Source organism: Castor canadensis, chromosome 1, assembly GCF_047511655.1.
Source record: "Castor canadensis chromosome 1, mCasCan1.hap1v2, whole genome shotgun sequence".
NCBI classification, from domain to species: domain Eukaryota; kingdom Metazoa; phylum Chordata; class Mammalia; order Rodentia; family Castoridae; genus Castor; species Castor canadensis.
Window position 1 is genome coordinate 134,512,222 of NC_133386.1, and position 24,263 is coordinate 134,536,484.

General features: G+C 38.6%; 1 long non-coding RNA gene across 2 annotated transcripts in view; it reads left to right on the forward strand.

Moving 5' to 3' along the window:
• Nucleotides 1-24,263, forward strand: part of LOC141425727 (uncharacterized) — a 457,749-nt gene that overhangs the window by 338,880 nt on the left and 94,606 nt on the right. The gene's annotated exons all lie outside the window — the stretch shown is intronic.

The window sequence follows — 24,263 nt, forward strand, 5'->3', positions numbered from 1 at the left end:
ATGTCAGTATCCAACCTTACTGATTTAATATGCCTGAGTTTTTGCCATGACATTATTACCATAAACTAATCATACAAGGGATTTTATGACATGCATTTAATGTACTTTGATCAATTTCAACCCATTTATTTTATTCCTTCTCAAGTACCCTCCTTGGGCCCCTGTCTTGTTTTAGTTTTTTGGGGGCTTCATTCTGCTATTTTCATACACACACACATACATATATATTGTAGATGACATATGCTACCTTTTATCATATACACTCTTACTATGAATATATATATATATATATATATATATATATATATATATATATATATATACTACATTTCTGTAAAATGTAATGGCATGAAGTTATTTTAAATGATATTTACTATTGCAGAACATAAAACCAAATTTAGAACCATTATATCTTATAGCATACAGTGGCATTTTATTTTTTTATATGCCAATAATTAATACAAAATATATGTAATTCCTTTGTGACTCTTTCATTAATATATCATTAGGAAAAATACTGATCTAGATTAAGAATCCTGAATTTTCTTACATGATTTCCATGAAAACTATACACAGTTTGTTAAAGTGTATCACTCTTTGAAGAAATTATAGTATTAGTATAGTATTATATTGCATAATAAGATAAGTTTTGTAGTATTAGCCTTATGCCTTTCAGCTCTGCAACTTCAGTGACTGAAGAGTTTTATTATCTTTCTCCTCACTGTAACTCAGTATATTAAATGATATTCTCATTTTCTTATGTGCTTCATTTTAACATATATTTTCCCTCCACTATGATATTTTATGCATTTAATGGGATGTTGTAAGAACAACATGTAGAGGCCCCAACATTACCATTTTAAACAACAACATATACAATGTATTGATTTCCTCTTCAACAATGTACCCCAACTCCTGAGTGCCACCTGCTTGATTTTTTGCAATGTTCAATACTAATGAAATTCTGTATCTATAACTTATTCAATCTGAGAATGAGCAGAAAGTAAAAGGTTAAAAAATACTTTTAAAAATAGGATGAAGACAAGCTGTCCCAGAGGATACAAAATAAGTTATCATAAAAAGGTGGAGCTTATAAAGGCTCATAGAAGTGTTTAAGTTGACTAAAATCCAGTTGCTTTAAAGGTTTTGTAAGGTCAAAATTTAATGTACTTGTGTTAAGCTAAAACTTAATTCTCTAAGCTCATAACAACAATGCTATCTTAAAAATATTACATTTTCTTGATAACTTTTATAAAAAAAACTGTCTTCAAAATGGTTTTTTTTTTTGTCAAGATAACTGTCAGGAATTTTTAGTACTACAGGTTATCAAGACAACAAGAGGTTATTAAAACATAGAGAGACAAGAGGCAGCTAAGCACAGGGAGTGCTGCTGCACTGATAAGAGGATTGAGACAGATTGACTTATGCAAAGAAAAGTAAAAAAAAAGCCAAAGTTCACCCTCCAGATAGGATAAAAAAAAAATCTCAAAAAGAAGCACTACATTGGAGGTCAAGACTTCCAGTTTTTATTACAGTCAACAGAATGGAGATGTTAGTCTTACTTTTTCCATATGTTTGGCAGAGGGAATTTTTGGCCTAGAATGGCCAGATTGGGCCTATTATTTTAGGGGGGCTCCATTGGCTACAGGTTGGTGGGATCCTGCTGTATGTCATGATCCATCTGTTAATGTCAACAATCTGGGATGTGATCCCTTATCAAACATGTGAGCCATGATACTTGGCTATTAGGTTGCCTAACTCCACACTTAGTCCCCATAAATAATTACCTGTGTTCTCTAGTGATTTTTATCAGGGTTTTGACTATTAAGGTAACTGAGTCATAACTAAATAAAAATTCATTTAAGAGTTGGTTTATGTAAATTTTTTTAGATAACCTCATGGTTAAAAAACTTGGGTGATTCTAATGAAATTGGTACCCTATATGTGTCTGTGACTAGGCTATTTTGGGTCAGTGACACTGTTTCTCTCCCACCAAATGATGAGAAAAATCTCAGGTTTTACTTCAAGAGCAAAATTAAACTAATATGTATATATAGCCTCTATAGAGCCATGATGCTCTTGCTGGTTCCTATATATTAAATATATTTATGTTTTTTAATTATATCAAGCCTTCTAAAATACAAAATTTACATAAATATGGTAGCAAAAGTTCATGGTACTGATAAACTGCTCTGTTAGTTGCTAAATTGTCCATCAGAATTATAACTATGCCTCTTTTAAGTTTTTGGCATTACAATTTTCATCATTCTAGGGCACTAACAATCAAGTCTATAAAAAATGACTCTAATAAGGACTTATGTATCAACCACATTAGTTCTTTAGATGTCTACTTTTTTTGGATTTTGTTTTGTATTGTCCTTGTCTAGAAGCCCACTGCCTAAGAGCCACTCCATCTAAGCCTCTGCCACTGACACCCACTTGATCTATTCATTACTCCCCACCCTCACGATGAGGGATGAAAATGACCAATTCAGAGAGATCTGCAGTCTTACCCCCATACCACCTTGAATGCACCTGATCTAATCTGAACTAGGAAGCTAAGCAGGGTTGGGCCTGGTTAGTACTTGGATGGGAGACATCTTCAGAGGAGACTGCTCAGAGACAAGCAGATTGGAGACAAAGGGGGGAATGCTGTCAAAGTTCAAGTGGAATTACTTATGCCAGACCTCTGAATAATAACCAAGGCTGAGAAGATTGAGGAAATGGTTCTTATACATGTGTGGCTATCTGACATTAAAGCCCTTCCAGAGACAAGCTCATATTTTTTTAGACAGGTTCTTCTACTTAAATAGAGACAAAATGACTGCTTTTACTGCCTCTAAACATGTCCTTTGATACTGCTGCCATGGTAATTCTACTCAGTAGAAAAAAAAAAAGATATTGTCTGTGTAAAAGAATAAAATATCCAACCATTAAAACCCCATTGAAGGGGCCCTTTTGTTGTTGTCTTTTCTATCCCCATTGCAACTGGACAACAACCCTGCTCTAGTCACTCTGGATGCTGACTAGTCTACTCATGGTTCAGAGGACACACCCCTGCTCTCCTCTACACACTTGGACTCTTACCTTTTTGGGTTGGCCAATGTGCTGAATGTTGCAAGAAAGCCATTGTTGGGACCTCCACACAGCCATACCTTGTATCATGCACACACAAACAGGTCAGGTGTTACATCAGCTCATATACTCCCCAGGTTTACATGGTTGCTGGTAAGCCATACTAAAAGTCCCAAGTAAAGAAAACAACATAAGCTACATTTGTCATGGAAACCAGGGCATGGGTCTTATCTTAGGAGTATGTTTGATGTCACCCTGCCTTGTTCCTTTGGTATTGCAGTCTATCAGGACTATTATAGAGGCCACTATAGAGAGAACAACAACTGCACATGTAATGGATGGTATAAAAATACAAACCCCTAAATCAAGATGATGCTCTTTGACCCTAGGTGGGTCCAAGCATCAAAGAGGGGAATAATGTAGCAGGGAGGAGGACCAAAAGAGAAACAAAAAGCTTGTATTTTGATAAAGTAGCAGGGGGGAAGGGATGGCATAGCAGAGAGACAAAAATCTAGACTCTAAATGTGAAGAAGTCATGTAGCGCTGGGAGTGAAGTAGCCAAAACAGTTACATGCAACCATGTATGGGTTAAACTTCTCTTTTTGCTTCTGTAACCTGTTTGCAAGGGTATACAATGTGTGACCCCTTTGTTCTCAGGGCTCAGCCTTTGGATGTGAATCCACTGAGCCACTGCTGGAACTCTAATGAATACTGCTTCTTGAAAAGCCTTGGTGTCCCGTGTTTCTGTTCAAGATTCCTGTAACATACTTCTACAAAGTCAGTTTGAGTAAATGGTAAATATTGCAATAGCTTAGGCTTTGTGATAAAATATTAAATTTACAAAAGAGAACAGAAATAATAACAACCATTATTGAGCACTTGCAATGGGAATGAAATTTTGCAAATTTTATAATTTACCTCATGGTAAATTTCAATGCTAATGATTGCCAGAGTTAAGACTCAGTTCAAATTGTCAGTTACATTGCATTGCAATTTTCACCATGTCTTCCTGTCAACTATTATATTTTAGGTTCACTTTGCCAGTGTAATCCTTGCAACACACCCCTTGAGATTAAAACAAAGTCTGAATCTTGTGTGTTTGGATAATTTAAACCATTAAAAATAGAGGAATAATGTGAAATAAGTAGTAATATGAAATGACTTCTAAATTTAATAGTTTGACATAAATTTTAAAGAATTATTTTTTGTTTTCTTAATTATACCAAAATATAAAAAATCCAAATATTTGAATATGTCAACAAATGTTCCCAACCCCATATTAATTCATTCATGGTTGTCCTTACTTTGAATGACACTGATCCATCTAGAAAATGAAAGCTTACACCCTATAGAGAGTATACTTATTTACTTCTTTTTACTTCTTTTTTTTTTCATTTTTCTTTTATTATTCATATGTGCATACAAGGCTTGGTTTATTTCTCCCCCCTGCCCCCACCCCCTCCCTTACCACCCACTCCACCCCCTCCCGCTCCCCCCCTCAATACCCAGCAGAAACTATTTTGCCCTTATCTCTAATTTTGTTGTAGAGAGAGTATAAGCAATAATAGGAAGGAACAAGGGGTTTTGCTGGTTGAGATAAGGATAGCTATACAGGGCATTGACTCACATTGATTTCCTGTGCGTGGGTGTTACCTTCTAGGTTAATTCTTTTTAATCTAACCTTTTCTCTAGTTCCTGGTCCCCTTTTCCTATTGGCCTCAGTTGCTTTAAGGTATCTGCTTTAGTTTCTCTGCATTAAGGGCAACAAATGCTAGCTAGTTTTTTAGGTGTCTTACCTATCCTCACCCCTCCCTTGTGTGTTCTCGCTTTTATCATGTGCTCATAGTCCAATCCCCTTGTTGTGTTTGCCCTTGATCTAATGTCCGCATATGAGGGAGAACATACGATTTTTGGTCTTTTGAGCCAGGCTAACCTCACTCAGAATGATGTTCTCCAATTCCATCCATTTACCAGAGAATGATAACATTTCGTTCTTCTTCATGGCTGCATAAAATTCCATTGTGTATAGATACCACATTTTCTTGATCCATTCGTCAGTGCTGGGGCATCTTGGCTGTTTCCATAACTTGGCTATTGTGAATAGTGCCGCAATAAACATGGATGTGCAGGTGCCTCTGGAGTAACAGTCTTTTGGGTATATCCCCAAGAGTGGTATTGCTGGATCAAATGGTAGATCGATGTCCAGCTTTTTAAGTAGCCTCCAAATTTTTTTCCAGAGTGGTTGTACTAGTTTACATTCCCACCAACAGTGTAAGAGAGTTCCTTTTTCCCCGCATCCTCGCCAACACCTGTTGTTGGTGGTGTTTCTGATGATGGCTATTCTAACAGGGGTGAGGTGGAATCTTAGTGTGGTTTTAATTTGCATTTCCTTTATTGCTAGAGATTGTGAGCATTTTTTCATGTGTTTTCTGGCCATTTGAATTTCTTCTTTTGAGAAAGTTCTGTTTAGTTCATGTGCCCATTTCTTTATTGGTTCATTAGTTTTGGGAGAATTTAGTTTTTTAAGTTCCCTGTATATTCTGGTTATCAGTCCTTTGTCTGATGTATAGTTGGCAAATATTTTCTCCCATTCTGTGGGTGTTCTCTTCAGTTTAGAGACCATTTCTTTTGATGAACAGAAGCTTTTTAGTTTTATGAGGTCCCATTTATCTATGCTATCTCTTAGCTGCTGTGCTGCTGGGGTTTCATTGAGAAAGTTCTTACCTATACCTACTAACTCCAGAGTATTTCCTACTCTTTCTTGTATCAACTTAAGAGTTTGGGGTCTGATATTAAGATCCTTGATCCATTTTGAGTTAATATTGGTATAGGGTGATATACATGGATCTAGTTTCAGTTTTTTGCAGACTGCTAACCAGTTTTCCCAGCAGTTTTGTTGAAGAGGCTGCTATTTCTCCATCGTATATTTTTAGCTCCTTTGTCAAAGATAAGTTGCTTATAGTTGTGTGGCTTCATATCTGGATCCTCTATTCTGTTCCACTGGTCTTCATGTCTGTTTTTGTGCCAGTACCATGCTGTTTTTATTATTATTGCTTTGTAATATAGTTTGAAGTCAGGTATTGTGATACCTCCTGCATTGTTCTTTTGACTGAGTATTGCCTTGGCTATTCGTGGCCTCTTGTGTTTCCATATAAATTTAACAGTAGATTTTTCAATCTCTTTGATGAATGTCATTGGAATTTTGATGGGAATTGCATTAAACATGTAGATTACTTTTGGGAGTATAGACATTTTTACTATGTTGATTCTACCAATCCATGAGCATGGGAGATCTCTCCACTTTCTATAGTCTTCCTCAATCTCTTTCTTCAGAAGTGTATAGTTTTCCTTGTAGAGGTCTTTCACATCTTTTGTTAGGTTTACACCTAGGTATTTGATTTTTTTTGAGGCTATTGTAAATGGAATTGTTTTCATACATTCTTTTTCCGTTTTCTCACTGTTAGTGTATAGAAATGCTAATGATTTTTCTATGTTGATTTTATATCCTGCTACCTTGCTATAGCTATTGATGATGTCTAGAAGCTTCTGAGTAGAGTTTTTTGGGTCTTTAAGGTATAGGATCATGTCGTCTGCAAATAGGGATATTTTGACAGTTTCTTTACCTATTTGTATTCCTTTTATTCCTTCTTCTTGCCTAATTGCTCTGGCTAGGAATTCCAGTACTATGTTGAATAGGAGTGGAGATAGTGGGCATCCTTGTCTGGTTCCTGATTTTAGAGGGAATGGTTTTAATTTTTCTCCGTTAAGTATAATGCTGGCTGTAGGTTTGTCATATATGGCTTTTATAATGTTGAGGAACTTTCCTTCTATTCCTAGTTTTCTTAGAGCTTTTATCATGAAATGATGTTGGATCTTATCAAAGGCTTTTTCTGCATCTATTGAGATGATCAAGTGGTTTTTGTCTTTGCTTCTGTTAATGTGGTTTATTACGTTTATTGATTTTCGTATGTTGAACCACCCCTGCATCCCTGGGATGAAGCCTACCTGGTCGTGGTGAATAATCTTTTTGATGTGTTGCTGAATTCGATTTGCCATTATTTTGTTGAGGATTTTTGCATCAATGTTCATTAAGGAGATTGGCCTATAGTTCTCCTTTTTGGAGGTGTCTTTGCCTGGTTTTGGGATAAGTGTAATACTGGCTTCATAAAATGTGTTAGGCAGTTTTCCTTCCCTTTCTATTTCATGGAACAGTTTAAGGAGGGTTGGTATCAGTTCTTCTTTAAAGGTCTGATAGAATTCAGCAGAGAATCCATCAGGTCCTGGACTTTTCTTTTTGGGGAGACTCTTGATTGCTGCTTCAATTTCATTTTGTGTTATAGGTCTATTCAGGTGATTAATTTCCTCTTGGTTCAGTTTTGGATGATCATATGTATCTAGAAATCTGTCCATTTCTTTTAGATTTTCAAATTTATTTGAATATAGGTTCTCAAAGTAGTCTCTGATGATTTCCTGGACTTCCATGGTGTTTGTTGTTATCTCCCCTTTTGCATTCCTGATTCTACTAATTTGGGTTTTTTCTCTCCTCATTTTAGTCAGGTTTGCCAGGGGTCTATCGATCTTGTTTATTTTTTCAAAGAACCAACTTTTTGTTTCACTAATTCTTTGTATGGTTTTTTTGGTTTCTATTTCGTTGATTTCAGCTCTTATTTTTATTATTTCTCTCCTTCTATTTGTTTTGGGATTTGCTTGTTCTTGTTTTTCTAGGAGTTTGAGATGTATCATTAGGTCATTGATTTGGGATCTTTCAATCTTTTTAATATATGCACTCATGGCTATAAACTTTCCTCTCAAGACTGCCTTAGCTGTGTCCCATAGGTTCCGGTAGGTTGTGTTTTCATTTTCATTGACTTCTAGGAACTTTTTAATTTCCTCTTTTATTGCATCGATGATCCATTCTTCATTAAGTAATGAGTTATTTAGTTTCCAGCTGTTTGCATGTTTTTTGTCTTTACTTTTGTTGTTGAGTTCTACTTTTACTGCATTGTGGTCAGATAGTATGCATGGTATTATTTCTATTTTCTTATATTTGCTGAGGCTTGCTTTGTGCCCTAGGATATGATCTATTTTGGAGAAGGTTCCATGGGCTGCTGAGAAGAATGTATATTGTGTAGAGGTTGGATGAAATGTTCTGTAGACATCTACTAGGTCCACTTGATCTATTGCATATTTTAGATCTAGGATTTCTTTATTGAGTTTTTGTTTGGATGACCTATCTATTGATGATAATGGAGTGTTAAAGTCTCCCACAACCACTGTGTTGGCGTTTATATATGCTTTTAGGTCTTTCAGGGTATGTTTGATGAAATTGGGTGCGTTGACATTGGGTGTGTACAGATTGATGATTATTATTTCCTTTTGGTCTATTTCCCCTTTTATTAGTATGGAATGTCCTTCTTTATCTCGTTTGATCAATGTAGGTTTGAAGTCTACTTTGTCAGAGATAAGTATTGCTACTCCTGCTTGTTTTCGGGGGCCATTGGCTTGGTAAATCTTCTTCCAGCCTTTCATCCTAAGCATATGCTTATTTCTGTCGGTGAGATGAGTCTCCTGTAAGCAACAAATTGTTGGATCTTCTTTTTTAATCCATTTTGTCAAACGGTGTCTTTTGATGGGTGAATTAAGTCCATTAACATTAAGTGTTAGTACTGATAGGTATGTGGTGATTCCTGCCATTTAGTTATCTTAGTTGTTTGAAGGTTTGATTGTGTGTACCTAACTTGATGTTACTCTCTACTGTCTTGCTTTTTCTTATCCTGTGGTTTGGTGCTGCCTGCCTTTTCATGGTTAAGTTGGGTGTCACTTTCTGTGTGCAGGATCCCTTGCAGAATCTTTTGTAATGGTGGCTTTGTGGTCACATATTGTTTTAGTTTCTGCTTATCATGGAAGACTTTTATTGCTCCATCTATTTTGAATGATAGCTTTGCTGGGTAGAGTATCCTGGGGTTGAAGTTATTTTCATTCAGTGCCCGGAAGATCTCACCCCACGCTCTTCTTGCTTTTAATGTTTCTGTTGAGAAGTCTGCTGTGATTTTGATGGGTTTACCTTTGTATGTTACTTGTTTTTTCTCTCTTGCAGCCTTCAATATTCTTTCCTTAGTTTCTGAACTTGTTGTTTTAATGATGATATGTCATGGAGTAGTTCTATTTTGATCTGGTCTGTTTGGTGTCCTGGAGGCCTCTTGCATTTGTATGGGAATATCTTTCTCTAGATTTGGGAAATTTTCCGTTATTATTTTGTTGAATATATTACGCATTCCCTTCGCTTGCACCTCTTCTCCTTCTTCAATGCCCATGATTCTCAAGTTTGGTCTTTTGATGGAGTCGGTGAGTTCTTGCATTTTCTTTTCACAGGTCTTGAGTTGTTTAATTAGTAGTTCTTCAGTTTTTCCTTTAATTACCATTTCATCTTCAAGTTCTGAGATTCTGTCTTCTGTTTGTTCTATTCTGCTGGATTGGCCTTCCGTTTTGTTTTGCAGTTCTGTTTCGTTCTTTTTTCTGAGGTTTTCCATATCCTGGCTGTTTTCTTCTTTATTGTTGTCTATTTTTGTCCTGAGTTCATTTATCCATTTATTCATTGTGTTCTCTCTTTCATTTTGGTGTTTATACAGTGCTTCTATGGTTTCCTTTATTTCTTCTTTTGCTTTTTCAAATTCTCTATTTTTATTGTCTTGGAATTTCTTGAGTGTCTCCTGTACATTTTGGTTGACCCTATCCAGTATCATCTCTATAAAATTCTCATTGAGTACTTGTAGTATGTCTTCTTTTAAATTATTCTTGTAGGCTTCATTGGGTCCTTTGGCATAGTTTATCTTCATTTTGTTGGAGTCTGGCTCTGAGTTTCTGTTCTCTTCATTCCCCTCTGGTTCCTGTACTAATTTTTTGCTGTGGGGAAACTGGTTTCCTTGTTTTTTCTGTCTTCCTGTCCTTGTCCTTGGTGTTGTTACTGTCCCTGTACTGTGTGTAATTAAGTATTTTCTAGCTTGTAATAATAACAATGGTAATATTGAGAATGGAAGAGTGAGCTGAGATGGAAAGCAAGAAGTTAAAGAAAAGGGGAAAACAAATATACAGACAAGAGGGAGAAAGCAGAACAAGGTATCAGACAAGAGAGTTTCAAAGGTATAAACAGGGAGTGTTAGTGTACTAATCGACAGTAAGCTGAACAGACAATAGAGTGACAGAGAGAGGATTGAAAATCAAAGATAAAAAAAATAAAAAATAAGTATATGAAAGTAATATCTATTTATAAAAATGAATTAAAATAAAATGGAAAATAGAAAATTAAAAAAAACAAAAAAAACCAAAAAACCAAAAAACTTCCAAGTTTATATGCAATGCAATTTCAGTCTTAATAATTTGGATGTCCGTCTCAATCTCCAGTCCTGGAGTTGGTGCCTCAGATGTTGTTCTGTAGTTGTCTCATCAAAGGGGATGCATAAAGTAGAACAAAACTATACTCACACACACACAGAAGAAAAAAAAAAAGCCCCACCAAGTGTCCCCAGTTCAAATGCAATACAGTTTCAGTAAGTTTTTCGGCTTGCAGGTGTAATTCGGTTGTTCTCTCATCAAAGGTAGGGAGAAAAAGAAAAAAAAAGCGTCTGGAGGCAGTTCTGAGAGTGGTATCTGCAACTGTGGCTTGCCTGCCTGCTGCTCTCAGCCTGTAGCTGGCGGCGTTATTTATGCAGATCTCTGGGGTGAGCTTAGCACTCACCTGGTCCCACAGGCTTTGTTTGCTCAGAGTTCTCCTGTGCGGGGGAGGGGGGCCTCTGCTACAGGCTTTTCCCTTTCCAAGCACTGGGAAAGGTGCCACTGCCCCGCGTTGTCAGGCCTGCGTGTTTATTTACAGTGCACGTGGGAAGTGGGTCTTCCCTCCTCTCACAAGCGTCCCTGCTCCTGGTTGCTGGGTGCGCCCCGCTCCCGCCAGAGCCTCTCCGGCCCGCCTGGCTGGTTTATTTGCAGTCTCGGGAAGGCTTCCCTTCCCCCAATCTTCAGCGCTCAGGGCGCCCCACCCTCTTTCCAGCGTGTCTTAACTGTTCTTATTGCTTAGTACTCAGTTTCTCTTTTTTCCCCGGGTGGAGGTCAGTCTGTCCAGGGGGCTATGCTGCTCTGGCCCAGGCTTGTCTGTGGGGGAACCGCGGTACCGCGAAGCTCACCTGGTCCGCGTCTTCCCGAGCCGTATGGGCGCCGGCCACTGGCGGCCCGGGGGCCTCCTCGGTTCTCCGTTTAACGTGAAGTGGAGATTCTCTGCGCCGGCTGGAGATGTGGAGGGGTCAAAGTTATGCCTTTTCTCGGTGATTATGCCTGTAAAGTGTGTCTCCAGCGTCTCTCCAAGATTTCACTATAGGAGGCTCGCTTTCTGCTTCCTCCCTCTAGCCGCCATCTTGGAATCTCTATTTTTCTTTTATTTCTAAGAAGTGTTGGTTTCTAACTCCTAGTCTTAACTCTTATTACTCAGATGTTGATTAATACATGATTCACCCAAGAAATAAGCAAGAACTACCCTGTTTACTGGCTAAAGTGTTCAGTACAAAATAGTATAGTTTTCCTTAAATTTTTATATTCTGTCTTCCAAATTGTTAATCAAATTATCTGAGGTTTTCTCTTACCCAAGGATTAGTATATGCACTTTTCAGTCCAACATGAATATGGCTAGCATAGTTGTTTATAATCATTCATTCAACAGTTATTAAACCAAAAGGAGATGCTCCAGGAGGAATGTTTCCAAATTAATTTTTTTCAAAATAGCAACATAATGATTTACTTCATAATAAACAAAAGACAAATGCTCTGGCATAATGCCTGCCCTGTTGCTGTTTGCTTCAGTTGGCAGTGTTTTCTGGCATCTGTGGAAGGTGCTTCAGGTTTGCATTTCCTGATTAGTAAAGTTGAATACCTTTTCATACACATGTTGGTCATTTTCTTTTTAGAAGAAAAGAATATTCAAGTATATTATGTTACATAAATTAGACACATTTTGCTATTGAGTTTCAGAGTTCCTTATTTATTTTCTACATTAATCTGGAGTTTTATAGTGGATTTGTAACTATTTTCAGGTTTGCAATTTGCCTTACTCTGTTCCTTCTGTTCATTGCTATGCAGAAGCCTTGTACTTTGATGTATTTCTATCAATCTAATTTTGGTTTGGTTGCTTGACTTTGGGGTCATATCCATAAAACCATCACCAAACAAAAGGCCCGAAGATTTTTCCTAATGACTTGTGCTGAATATTTTCTTTTCAGATCTTATGTTTAAATCTTTAATCCATTTTGAGTTTTTTTTAAATTGTGTTAAAAGAAGGTCTCATTTCATTTCCCTGATCCCCTACCTCAATATTCTGTCCACAAACTGCTTTCCCTATTCTACTTTCAACTTCTGAGAAATCAGGTTTTAGATTCTTCTCATGAGTGAAATCTGGAAATGTTTGTGATCCTGTGCCTGTTTTATGTTACTTAACTTTGTCACAATGGCTGGGTTTCAGGTTTTTATGGGTTAATTGCATTCAATTACATAACTACACTTTTTTAATCCACTCATCTACTGATGGACATTTTAGGTTGACTCCACATCCTGGCTATTATGACTACTGCTACAGTAAACAAGGAAGTTTATCTCTCTATTCTATATATTAGAAGAATGGACTGTAGGAGGTCTCAAAAGGTGATAATTGGCCAAAGAAACACTCATACTTTCCAGGAAACATCTGCTTGCACCTGAGAGACATCTCTGTCCTCAAGCAATAAAGAAAGGCTCTAAAGACCCAAATTCCAACCTGTCCCATGGGACCACTGATTTCAGGGTCCCTCTGCATGCCCCCATGCAGCCTCTCTCTTCTCTTCTCCACAAATAAAATCTTTCTGACCTCTGCTGCTGGAGACCATCTCTGCTTTCATTCTCAGAGTGGACCCAAGAACCCTCAACTGCTAAAAATTCCTGCATCTTCTGTGTATTATTTGGCCACCTATGAAGGGACACTTTCTCACTTGAGGTCGGTACAGGTTGTTGCAAACTGGATGGGATTCCCTAGGCAGTGGCCATGATCCCCTGGCACTCTGATGAAGTCTGTCCTCCAGGAAAGCCCCCCGACCACGCCTTAGCTATGGTGGATCTCTCAGGCTGACCTCTCTCTCTCTCTCTCTCCCTCTTGCTATAAAGGCTTTGTCTCTCGGGAACCTGGAGAAAAAGCTCCAAGTTCTCTACAGCTGTTAAGGCAGGCAACCAGAGAAACTGGGAGCCACCTGGAGTCTTATACTGGACTGCCAATGCTACATGGGCAAAGCTAAAACCTCAGTCCACCAAGGCTGTTTTTCCTCTCAACTCTTGGTTTCCTCCCTCCTTAAACTCTTTCCCTCTCAGATCTGACCGGCTTAGGAGGAGGTACAAAAACAGCCTATGGAAAGGAAAGTTTCTCTTCAGTCTATAAGGGTGCTTTGACTGGGGCAACTCCCATTAATACTTGAAGGCTAAAGATGCAACTTCTTGACCTGCCCTGAAGCTCCAAAGGTGGCTAAGTATCGGACCCCTCCAGCCATGTCCTTGGCAAACAGAAAGTCAGATCTCTACACTTTCTTCACATTTCCTGTGGCTCAAGAGTGGAGGTCATCCCTCACTTCCAGTGCTCCAGTGCTGCCTCTGGCAGGATCAACCTGGACAGCAGTGATGACCAATAATCCTTCAAGCATTGAACCCGGGAACTGTCTTTCCCCCAAACCTCAGCTGCTTCTTCTTCTTTCCCTAGTAGATAAGGATGCCTGCCCCCTCACTTTGTTCTAAACAGCAGTGGGCTTCCTTCTTCAGTCTGGGAGAGATCCCTACATCCCTTGTGACAGACACCAAAAAGTGCTACTCTCTAACTTGGACTTAACTGTTTTTGTTAAGCATTGGTTGGTCTGGTTAAGCAGGTTCCAATAGTCTGCCCTCTGGGGAGAGAAGAGTTAAGGGGATAGAGACCTCAATAGTCTCTGTTTTTGTCCCTTACTGCACTGGGTGGGGGGTGGGGAACAATGCCTTCAGATGCTCCCCCCTTTTTACAGAAAATATATTTGTCTCGTATATAGTGGGGACAAAATCTACCCCCTCAGATGACCCCATCCATGCCCCCACAAGGGTCCTCTCTCTGGCCATGCAAGCCCTCTTGGTTATTTAGATAGAGTTGTTTTTAAATTACAAGTCTTCAGCTGGTAGAGGAGAACCAGGTACCTGGGTCACAAGGCAAACAGGCAAAACAATAAAAATTGATCAGTGTCACTGCGGTGTTGTGGCTGCAGCCAGTCATACCTAAATGTCTTTCCCTTGAACTTAGCCACAGGTGGCAGTGGCAGGAGAGCACAAGAGAGAGGGATGCCCTCCCCATGTAGGAAATCTCCTCACCTGGGAACACTTAGGCAAAAGGAGGAAACCTCTGTTAAGGTGATTGCTTTTCCTTTGCTTCCCTTTTTACATGGGGAATCAAGCTTCCAGGATCCTGGGAGGGTCCCACCTTCTGGGCTTATTAAACATTGGAAAGACCTTGATCCACAAAGTCTTCAATAAAAGCGACTCAAGTTTTACTGTAGCAGACCTGGCCACAAAATCCTCTGGGAGATGGGGAAAAATGGCCAGAAGGAGGGAACATTAATTATAATACCATTCTTCAATTAGATATGTTCTGTAAAAAGGAGGAAAAGAGGAATGAAGTCCCATATATTTAACTTTTCTTTTTCCTAACAGACTACCCATAATGACTGAGCAAACACAGGCTAGATACCCAGACCACAGTGACCTTTTACTAAATGTCTCCAAACTCCCTTGAGGAACCAGAACCAAAAAACTACCTAATTCCCAAGGGCCCCCAACAATGTCAAGGGGGCCTACTCTGTGGCAGAAATCAGATTTTCAGGGGAGCATAGGAGATACAGCCTACCCTGAGGAAATTGGTTGATTTCTCATCAGCTTCCCCTTTTCCCCACAACCCAGCTACCTCATACCCCCAACATCATCCCACAAGACCCTACCCCTCCTGTTAATTCCTGGAGAGGATACGACTCACATTGCTTTTAGATTAACTGTACAGCACGGACCTTTAGAAACCCCAGTAACTTTCCTACAGTGATTTAAGGATGCTTTACAAAAACATACCAACAGTGTACTGGAGTCACAGGAGGAGGAGATTGCCCTAAAAGATAAATTTCTAACACAATCAGCCCCAGATATTCATAAAAAGTGAAGCAGAGATCTAAACCAATTGGATCATGTAGCCACATCCCTGTACTATAATAGGGAGTTTAAAAAAAGAAGGATGTAGGGAGGGAAAAGAGAAAGGATAAATTGCAGGAGGCTCTGATAGCAGCACTAAGAGAGGTTCCCCTGGGGCACAGTCCAAACCAGAGGACATGTTTTCAATGTGGAAAGGCAAGCCATCTGAGGAGTGAGTGCCCCTGGAGGAAGTGACCTCTGGCACCCTAGCCCATTTGCTGGGAAAATCATTAGAAGCACACTGTCCTTGATTCCCTATGGAACTGAGGCCAGAACCTCCCATCTAATTATGGGTCCTGAGGCTTCCTATCCAGGCTCCTGTAACCACCACAAAAGCAGAGGAGCCCAGATCAGCCTCCTTAACAATACAGGAACCAGCATTTCACGTATTCCTTTCTCTCCTGGACCCAAGTCCTTCAAGAAAATTACTATTTGGGGCATATCAGACCAGCCCCTAGACAATTATTTCACTCAGACTGTAGCCTGCTCCTGGGGAGATTTCCACTTCTGTCACCTTTTTAATTATTCTAGAAACCTCTATTACTCTGCTAGGGTGAGACCCTAGCACCCCCAGGAGAGTACTTTTGCTTACCCCTGATAGAGAAACAAGTAGACCCCATGTGTGGACAGGAATGAACAGTGGTTCCAGTCCTAATTAATCTCAAGGACCCCTCTTGGTATCCCCATCAAAGACAATACCCTTTCAGACCAGAAGTTATGGAGGGGCTTATTCCCATAATCAAAGATTTAAAAAGACAGAGACTGCAAATAGAATACTCCAGCCTATATAATGCTCCTATTCTTGGTGTAAAGAAGGGACCTAACAAATGGGTGTTAGTCCAAGATATCTGCCTGACCAATGAACCAGTAGTGCCTCTCCACTCTGTAGTTCCAAATCCCTATGAGCTTTTAGCCCAAATTCCTCCAGGTACTGTTCAGTACTCTGTCCTGGACTTAAAGGAAGCCTTCTTTTGCATTCCCTTACATCCAAAAAGTCAACCTATCTTTGCCTTTGAGGACCCCACACGAAAGGCTGGATAGGTCACATGGACTGCTCTCCCCCAGGGATTCAGAAACAGCCCAAATCTCTTTGGATTGGCTATAACCCAAGACTTGGCAGAATGACAATACCCACAACCTACTCTGCTGCAATATGTAGATGATCTCCTCTTCTGTGGAATGACTGAGCACGTCATTTCATGAGCCATTGAACCCTTACTAATCTTCTTAACAGATAGAGGCTATCCTGTATAGCTATCCTTATCTCAACCAGCAATAACCCTTGTTTCTTCCTATTATTGCTTATACTCTCTCTACAACAAAATTAGAAATAAGGGCAAAATAGTATCTGCTGGGTATTGAGGGGGTGGGGGAGAGAGGGAGGGAGCAGAGTGGGTGGTAAGGGAGGGGGGTGGGGGCAGGGGGGAGAAATGACCCAAGCCTTGTATGCACATATGAATAATAAAAGAAAAAAAAAAACAGATAGAGGCTATAAAATCTCTAAAGAAAAAAGCCCAGTTGTGTCAGTCTAGGGTTACATATTTTGGTCTTGTCCTGGAGAAAGAAATGAGGGCTCTAGGAAAAGATAGAATCCATCTAATACTGATATTTCCTCTACCTAAGACTCTGAAACAATTGAGGGCCTTTCTGGGGGTGATAGGATACTGTAAGATTTGGATCCTGGGATATGCTGACCTAGCCAGGCCCTTATATCAAATCCTTAAAGAAGCACAGATGGATTCCCAGCCCTGTATCGAATAGGATGACAAGTCAGAAAAAGTATTTCACCAGTTAAGAAAGGCCCTTATGACGGCTCTAACCCAGGGTCTCCCAGTACAGGACAAGTTTCAATTATATGTCTATGAAAAGGGAGGATTGGTCCTGGGTGAGGTCACTTAGTTCTTGGCCATCACTCCCCAGCCAGAGGGCTACTCATGTAAAGAATTAGATCAAGTAACCAAGGAATGGCCAGGATGTCTTAGAACAGTCCCTACAGTTAGCCTTCTATGGCCTGAAGCACAAAAACTTATCTTAAATCAGCCCCTGACAGTTTACACCTCACATGACCTAGGGAAAAATTTAAACTCAAAAGGGAAATTACTCTAATAGTTTTAGGGATAACAGCATTGATCACAACCTTAGCTGGAATAAGCTATGGGGTGATTGCCAATCATTTAACTACAAAAAAACCCTAACCAAGTAGTAGAGGGCACCTCAGACCAGGCAGACCTTGCCCTTAAGGACATGCAAAGGTCTTTGTTGTCCCTTGCCTGTATGGTCATGTACCACAACCTGGCCCTAGATTTTCTTTTAGCTAAACAAGGAGGGTTATATGTCATTGTCAATACTTCCTGTTACACATATATAAACATGGAAGACATTGTAGAAGAGCATGCAGACTACATTCTCCAACAGACTAAGTGGATCCAGGAACAGTCCCTTGTAACTTAGGTTTTTACATAGATATGAGACCAAATAAAATCATGCTCCCCTCGAGGACATGGTTTTTATCCTTTCTGGGGCATTTAGTTGCCATTATTCCCTTACTTGTGTTGAGCCTTGGATTTTAAACTTACTGGTCAAGTTTGTTTCCTCTTGCCTAGAATCCATCAAACTTCAGATGCCCCTGATGGAGATGAAAGCCCATCAAACTATAGATGCACCTGACGAAGATGAAAATGACCTACAATTATGGTTCCCTTGATAACCCCTCTCTGGTCAGCCCTGATGCTGCAAGCCCCATCATTGCCCCTGTCAGCAAGAAGCAGTCACTGAATAGACTTCTTTGTCCCTGTTCCTAAAAGCAATTAGGATCTCGCTGAGAGGAGTTACTTGAAGGGCAAAGTGCAGGAGGTCTCAAAATGTGAAAGTTTGCCAAGTAGACACTTACTCTTCTCAGGAAATGTCTGTTTGCCCCTGAGAGACATCTCTGCACTCAGGCAATAAAAAAAGGCTATAAAAACCCAATTTCCAACCTGATCTATGGAACCACTGTTTTCTGGGTCCCTCTGCATGCCCCCATGCAGCCTCTGTCTTCTCTTCTCTACAAATAAAATCTTTCTAACCTCTGCTGCTGGTGTCTGCCTCTGCCTTCATTCTCAGAGTGAACCCAAAACCCTCAACAGCTGGAAATTTCTACATGTCTTCTGTGCATCATATTAATTTCTTTTCCTTTGTACATGGTGATACTGATGAATTGTGCAGTTGTCCTCTATTTCTCCTTAATTTTTTACAAGCCTCCATACTGTTACTCATGAAACCTTATCAATGAACAATCCCACCAACTGCACATGAGTTCTTTGTCCACATCCTCACTATCCTCACCAATTTTTAATTGTGTTCTTAACTATAGTGATTCTCACATGAGAAAGGTTGAAATTTTCTTGTGGTTTTTATTTGAATTTCCATAATAATTAATGATTTTGAGTATTTTCATTTATCTTATGGCTATTTGTATTTTCTCTTTTGAGAAATGACTACTCAAATCTTGACTGATTTTAGTTAATCATTATTATTAGTTTTATTTTTGCCACTGAGTTCTTTATACATTTTGGATATTAACACCATGTCAGATGTAGTTTTCAAATATTGTTTCTGTTTAGTTTTATGTAGTCCTATTTGCCAATATTATTTATTTTGTTTTCTGTGTTTAGGCTCATATAGAAAACATTCTTGACCATTCCAATGTTCTGAAGTTTGTCTCTCCTACTTTTTTTCTAGTACTACCACAGTAGTAAGGCTTATTGTATTACAGATAATTAGGGGAAAGTTTTTTGAATTAACTGGGTGATGGCATTAACTTTCTCAAATTAAACATAACTTGATTTAAAACAGCAAGAAAATATCCACTGGAGACTTTTAAGTTCCTCAATCTTAACTTCTGAAATTCTGAATTATGTCAATTGAAATTATGCTTTTGGTTATTAATGTACTGGAAAAGTCAGTAACACCAGAAGGTCTGAGGTTTAAGAAAAACACTGAGGTATGTGAACAGAGACCTTCCAAACAAAATTGAAATGCCAGTTGTAGTGCTGCACACAGCTATAATACTAACACTGAGGAGGATGAGGCAGGAAGTTTGTGAGTTTGAGGCACCTTGATATACATAGTGAGTTTATGTCAGCTGGTGATCTATAGCAAAAAAAAAATCAGATTTCTTAGATAAAGTGTGGTCCTTCAGTTGATTTTTGGTTTTAAATTTTAATATGGAATTTATAATTCTTCTGAAATTGAATGACTTGTCATATGCTCAATTTCTTGAAGAGGTTCAATGTGTTTTCTACACAAGGTTTATACACCTGTAAATGTGTTCTGTTTAGAGCATCCTTATGTCATGTTTTCCAGAGCTACTGCCTGTGCTGCAGCTTCAGCCTGAAGGCCCTGTGGATTTTCCAGGTCCTTCCCACATGTCACATTTATTCTCAGGCAGTGCCAGGCTCTGTGACCCTGTCCAGCATCTCCCTTCTCCTCTAGTCCCCAGCATCAATTTTCTGTTATTGCTCAGACATGAGATGCCATGGAACATCCCAGGTGCTTAGCATAAAACCAGGGGAGTGACCTCACCTGATAGATCAGACCTGCTAACTATATTTTTCTATCTAGATTCATGAGAATTTAACAGCTGTTTCTGTCTCAATAGATAAAGTATGATTCATCATATCTGAATAAAAGTGTGGTAAGTACTATATAAGTGCTTATGTCTATATTATTTTCCAAAAGCTTTGAAGCAAATAAGTTTTATTTTTCATTTTTATTTATTTATTTATTTATTTTTATTATTCATATGTGCATACAATGCTTGGGTCATTTCTCCCCCCCTGCCCCCAACCCCTCCCTTACCACCCACTCTGCCCACTCCCTCTCCCCCTCTCCCCTGGATACCTGGCAGAAACTATTTTGCCTTTATCTCTAATTTTGTTGAAGAGAGATTATAAGCAATAATAGAAAGGAACAAGGGTTTTTGTTAGTTGAGATAAGGATAGCTATACAGGAAATTGACTCACAGTAATTTCCTGTGCATGTGTGTTACCTTCTAGGTTAATTGTTTTTGATCTAACCTTTTCTCTAGTTCCTGGTCCCCTTCTGCTATTGGCCTCAGTTGCTTTTAAGGTATCTGCTTTGGTTTCACTGCATTGAGGGCAACAAATGCTAGCTAATTTTTTAGGTGTCTTACCTATCCTCATACCTCCCTTGTGTGCTCACACTTCTATCTTGTGATCAAAGTTCAATCCCCTTGTTGTGTTTGCCCTTGATCTACTGTCCACATATAAGGGAGAACATATAATTTTTGGTCTTTTGGGCCAGTCTAACCTCACTCAGAATGATGTTCTCCAATTCCATCCATTTACCAGCGAATGATAACATTTCGTTCTTCTTCATGGCTGCACAAAATTCCATTGTGTATACATACCACATTTTCTTGATCCATTCGTCAGTGGTGGGGCATCTTGGCTGTTTCCATAACTTGGCTACTGTGAATACTGCTGAAATAAACATGGGTGTGCAGGTGCCTCTGGAGTAAACTGTGTCACAGTCTTTTGGGTATATCCCCAAGAGTGGTATTGCTGGATCATATGGTAGATCAATGGTTAGCTTTTTAAGTAGCCTCCAAATTTTTTTCCAGAGTGGTTGTACTAGTTTACATTCCCACCAACAGTGTAAGAGGGTTCCTTTTTCCCCGCATCCTCACCAACACCTGTTGTTGGTGGTGTTGCTGATGATGGCTATTCTAACAGGGGTGAGGTGGAATCTTAGCGTGGTTTTAATTTGCATTTCCTTTATTGCTAGAGATGGTGAGCATTTTTTCATGTGTTTTCTGGCCATTTGAATTTCTTCTTTTGAGAAAGTTCTGTTTAGTTCATTGCCCATTTCTTTATTGGTTCATTAGTTTTGGGAGAATTTAGTTTTTTAAGTTCCCTATATATTCTAGTTAACAGACCTTTGTCTGATGTGTAGCTGGCAAATATTTTCTCCCACTCCGTGGGTGTTCTCTTCAGTTTAGAGACCATTTCTTTTTATGAGCAGAAGCTTTTTAGTTTTATGAAGTCCCATTTATCTATACTATCTCTTAGTTGCTGTGCTGCTGGGGTTTCGTTGAGAAAGTTCTTATCTATACCTACTAACTCTAGAGTAGTTCTTACTCTTTCCTGTATCAACATTAGAGTTTGTGGTCTGATATTAAGATCCTTGATCCATTTTGAGTTAATATTGGTATAGGGTGATATACATGGATCTAGTTTTCAGTTTTTTGCAGACTGCTAACCAGTTTTCCCAGCAGTTTTTGTTGAAGAGGCTGCTTTTTCTCCATTGTATATTTTTAGCACCTTTGTCAAAGACAAGTTGGTTATAGTTGTGTGGCTTCATATCTGGGTCCTCTATTCTGTTTCACTGGTCTTCATGTCTGTTTTTGTGCCAGTACCATGCTGTTTTTATCGTTATTGCTTTGTAATATAGTTTGAAGTCAGGTATCGTGATACCTCCAGCATTTTTCTTTTGACTGAGTATTGCCTTGGCTATTCATGGCCTCTTGTGTTTCCATATAAATTTAACAGTAGATTTTTCAATCTCTTTAATGAATGTCATTGGAATTTTGATGGGAATTGCATTAAACATGTAGATAACTTTTGGGAGTATAGACATTTTACTATGTTGATTCTACCTAATTCTACCAATCCATGAGCATGGGAGATGTCTCCACTTTCTATAGTCTTCCTCAATCTCTTTCTTCAGAAGTTTATAGTTTTCCTTGTAGAGGTTGTTCAAATCTTTTATTAGGTTTACACCTAGGTATTTGATTTTTTTGAGGCTATTGTAAATGGAATTATTTTCATATATTCTTTTTCAGTTTGTTCATTATTAGTGTATAGAAATGCTAATGATTTTTCTATGTTGATTTTGTATCCTGCTACCTTGCTGTAGCTATTGATGGTGTCTAGGAGCCTCTGAGTAGAGTTTTTTGGGTCTTTAAGGTATAGGATCATGTCATCTGCAAATAGGGATATTTTGACAGTTTCTTTACTTATTTGTATTCCTTTTATTCCTTCTTCTTGCCTAATTGCTCTGGCTTTGAATTCCAGTACTATGTTGAATAGGAGTGGAGATAGTGGGCATCCTTGTCTGGCTCCTGATTTTAGAGGGAATGGTTTCAGTTTTTCTCTGCTAAGTATAATGCTGGCTGTAGGTTTGTCATATATAGCTTTTATAATGTTGAGGAACTTTCCTTCTATTCCTAGTTTTCTTAGAGCTTTTATCATGAAATGGTGTTGGATCTTATCAAAGGCTTTTTCTGCATCTATTGAGATGATCAAGTGGTTTTTATCTTTGCTTCTGTTAATGTGGTTTATTACGTTTATTGATTTTTGTATGTTAAACCACCCCTGCATCCCTGGGATGAAGCCTACTTGGTCGTGGTGAATAACCTTTTTGATGTGTTATTGAATTCAGTTTGCCATTATTTTTTTGAGGATTTTTGCATCAATGTTCATTAAGGAGATTGGCCTATAGTTCTCCTTTTTGGAGGTGTCTTTGCCTGGTTTTGGAATAAGTGTAATAGTGGCTTCATAAAATGTGTTAGGCAGTTTTCCTTCCCTTTCTATTTCGTAGAACAGTTTAAGGAGGGTTGGTATCAGTGCTTTTTCAAAGGTCTGAGAAAATTCAGCACAGAATCCATCAAGTCCTGGACTTTTGTTTTTGGGGAGACTCTTGATTGCTACTTCAATCTCATTTTGTGTTATAGGTCTATTCAGGTGATTAATTTCCTCTTGGTTCAGTTTTGGATGATCATATGTATCTAGAAATCTGTCCATTTCTTTAAGATTTTTAAATTTATTTGAATATAGGCTCTTGAAGTAGTCTCTGATGATTTCCTGGACTTCCATGGTGTTTGTTTTTATCTCCCCTTTTGCATTCCTTATTCTACTAATTTTGTTTTTTTCTCTCCTCATTTTAGTCAGGTTTTCCAGGGGTCTGTTGATCTTGTTTATTTTTTCAAAGAACCACCTTTTTGTTTCATTAATCCTTTGTATCATTTTAATTTTGTTGATTTCAGCTCTTATTTTTATTATTTCTCTCCTTCTATTTGTTTTGGGATTTGCTGGTTCTTGTTTTTCTAGGAGTTTGAGATGTATCACTAGGTTATTGATTTGGGATCTTTCAGTCTTTTTAATATATGCAGTCATGGCTATAAATTTTCCAATCAGGGCTGCCTTTGCTGTGTCCCATAGGTTCTGGTAGGTTGTGTTTTCATTTTCATTGACTTCCAGGAACTTTTTAATTTCCTCTTTTATTTCACCAATGACCCATTGTTCATTAAGTAATGAGTTATTCCATTTCCAGCTGTTTGCATGTTTTTTGTCTTTACTTTTGTTTTTGAGTTCTAGTTTTATTGCATTGTGATCAGATAGTATGCATGGTATAATTTCTGTTTTCTTATATTTGCTGAGGCTTGCTTGGTGCCCTAGGATATGATCTATTTTGGAGAAGGTTCCATGGGCTGCTGAGAAGAATGTATATTGTGTAGAGGTTGGATGAAATGTTCTGTAGACATCTACTAGGTCCATTTGATCTATTGCATATTTTAGATCTAGGATTTCTTTATTGATTTTTTGTTTGGATGACCTATCTATTGATGATAATGGGGTGTTAAAGTCTCCCACACCCACTGTGTTGGAGTTAATATATGCTTTTAGGTCTTTGAAGGTATGTTTGATGAAATTGGATGTGTTGACATTGGGTGCATATAGGTTGATAATTATTATTTCCTTTTGGACTATTTCCCCTTTTATTAGTATGGCATGTCCTTTATTTTGTTTGATCAATGTAGGTTTGAAGTCTACTTTGTCAGAGATAAGTATTGCTACTGCTGCCTATTTTCGGCAGCCATTGTCTTGATAAATCTTCTTCTAGCCTTTCATCCTAAGCCTATGCTTATTTCT